This window comes from Echinops telfairi, unplaced genomic scaffold (assembly GCF_000313985.2).
Source record: "Echinops telfairi isolate 266 unplaced genomic scaffold, ASM31398v2 ScPeMD7_7458;HRSCAF=8496, whole genome shotgun sequence".
NCBI classification, from domain to species: Eukaryota; Metazoa; Chordata; class Mammalia; order Afrosoricida; family Tenrecidae; genus Echinops; species Echinops telfairi.
In genome coordinates this window covers 25342170-25345066 of record NW_022111358.1, presented here as the reverse complement: position 1 = coordinate 25345066, position 2897 = coordinate 25342170, and positions in this window count along the sequence as shown.

Sequence of the window (2897 nt, the reverse complement as noted above, 5' to 3'; positions counted from 1 at the left end):
CGATGCAGCCCTGGGTGCTGGAGCAGCCGTGTGGAGACCCCTGCCAGTGCTGAGATGCTTACACGTTAACTGACTCAGCTTTCCCCCTGCAGTCGGTATCATAGTGTGTGTTTTGTGAGATGGAGGAGTACTTTGTGGAGTGGTGTCGGACATATGGGTTAATGGGTTAATGTTGGACTTGTGGGCTTGGGCAGCACTGGGTTGGGATGTTTTCTTGATGCACATTTAACCTTTATATACAACTCTCTCTGATACATGAGTTTCTGTGGATTTGTTTCTCTAAAGGACCCAGACAGTACACTGGGGAAGCTGAGGCATAGGGATGCAGCATCCTTTCCCTTAGGAGCTGGCCAAGGGAGGAGAGTGAACGGAGACTAGGACAAGGTCAGAGGCAAGGGCTCTCCTCCGCCACTCAAAGTCCATAGGCTTCAATACCCTGGTGGTGAGCTCATGCTGTGGTCTTGAAAGATGTCACCGCTGGGAGACCCTGGGTAAAGGATGAACAGGATCTCTCTGTATACATACTATGTCTTACAACTGCATGTGGATCTACATTTGCCTCAAAAGAAGGGCTTCATTATTTGACGTACTGGAGGACTAGGCCAAGTGTCATGACGAAGGTAGAAAATACCCTGGGAGAGAGGTGGATATCAGAAGAGGAGTGGGGTCCGGGGGCTCTCGGTTTCATGGTACATGTGGCATTTGAGATTCGCTCTGAAGGAGCAGGCTTGGAAGGGTCCAGTGGGCTAGCCTAGTGAGCAAGAACAGAAAGCCCTCCACTAACCTGAAGCAGCTGGTGACCTCTTTTACTGGCTCAAACTCAAAGACTCAAACCCACTGCCATGAAGTGCATTCATCGGGACCCTAGAGGACAGAGCTGAGCTGCCCTCGGGGGTTTCTGAAACACTGAATTTTTACAGGAGTAGAAAACCTCATCTTTCTCCCACAGAATGGCTGGTCGTTTTTGAACTGCTGACCTTCTGGTCAATGTGAAACCCATTCCACCACCAGGGTTCCTTTGTCCTGAACAGTGGAGGGGAAATGGGATGGCAAGCAGGAACGAATTACCCAGTCAACAATGTATGCAGGGTTGTGCTTACTCTGTCCCCTTGGGGGATTAATGCATGGAAAAGAGTCTTTGATTCTGTGGGAAGGTCCTATGGAGTTGGGAGAGGGACATGCCATCCATACCAAGAAGGAGAATCCTTGGAGCGTTTATTTTTTATTTTTTTAATGTAAAATTGTTCGCTACGGATCAGTAAGTAAGGCCATACTTAGCTTGCTTGTTGGGTAATCCAACACGGTTCTCACGATGAATTGACACTCTATTGTGAAGAGCCTCCAGTGTCAGAAAGAGGATTTGTTTTCATTCCATCGAGTGGACACTGGGGAGCCAGTGACAATTTTTGAACCACCTAGTTGACGTAACCAGAGCTCTATGTAGTACGTGACCTCACACATTTCCTTTCACCTCTACCCTTTTCCTTCTTTAGAAAGTGGAGTTCTCCATTCTCAGACTTGACCCACAGAATATACAGGAAGGACTGGGCGGGGCAAGAGAGGGAGCGTTGGGAGAGGGATGAATGGTCTGAGCAGTGACATTAGAAGGGAATAATGATGAACTGAAGCCGGGAGGAAGCTATGGGACCAGCCAAGAAGCTGTGCTAACTGTCTGCTTTCCTGGCCTGGTTTCCCAGGTACAGGGCAACCCCAGGATTGAAGGTTTGTTCCTTGAAGGGGTACAGTGGCTTTGAGGCATCTTTAGACTTTTGCCTCCTGTGTTTTCAAGAGGAATCATGCCTTCATTTCCGTCACCTGCCACACACCCCTGCCCCTGCCCCTGCACATTCACAAGTTCAAACAAATTGGAGGTGGGAATAGATGGTTAGCTGGAGTCTCTGGGGAATCTGTCTCCCACTGGCCCTCCCTCTTGTCCTGGGGCGGTGTAGCAGGGGCAATCTGTCCCCCTCCAGCCCCTGAGCAAGTACGACGTACACCTGATCACCACCCACCCTTTCCTAAAGCCGTAGTTGTTCTTGAATAATTTTTTTTAAGTTCATATGTCATGTGTTAAAAAGCAAGGCAGGGTTTATGAAATCTCTTTGTAGCATCAGTGTTTGGGGTGGGGGTGGGGGGTAAATCTAAAGCTATGGTAAAAAAAATAAAATTCGTAAAAATAAACAAAACAAAGCTCTTCCTCCCTGCGATCCCAGCATCCGGCCTTGCTTTCTTTCTCAGAAATGGAAGACATTTTTGACAACCTCCCCTTCCTCAAAGATACCGCGTCACACGCTAATACAGGCTGTAAGCTAATGAGTTGTTTGATTGGGCCCAATAAGCCCAGGTATGTGCCCATGCCTCAGAGCCTGTCATAGTTTACGGATACCTAGGGAAATGCCAGGAACTGATGCACAAATATTCAACATCCATTCCTCCCCATAGAAATGTTGGATGTTAGAGACGTGGGGGTAGAGGAGGTGTGGGGTGGGATAGCATGAGGTGGGTGACTGACAGATTCCAATCTGGGATTGTCATGTTGCATCAAGGATCCTTGTTGCAGACAGAAACCTGCCTCCACACATGAGCGCAGCCCCTCCTTAATCATCTAAGAGCCCTGGTTCAGCAGTCAGCCTTGCTCCTAATGACATTCTGTTAAATGGACAAATTCCTTTGAAGCCTTGTCCTGCTTTGAAATCCAATTTCCCAGGAAGCCAAATCTGATTGGGGGTAGCCATGGAAACCACACCAAGGAGTCTTGGCGGAGGTGGAGAGAGGCAAGGTACACCGTGATCATCCAGAGTCCTTTACTGCTCTGTCGGAAATATCAAAGGGATCTGGAGAGGTTGGCAGCACCCGAGTCCCTGCCCAGGCCCTGTTCTGTGTGGCTGGGTACCATG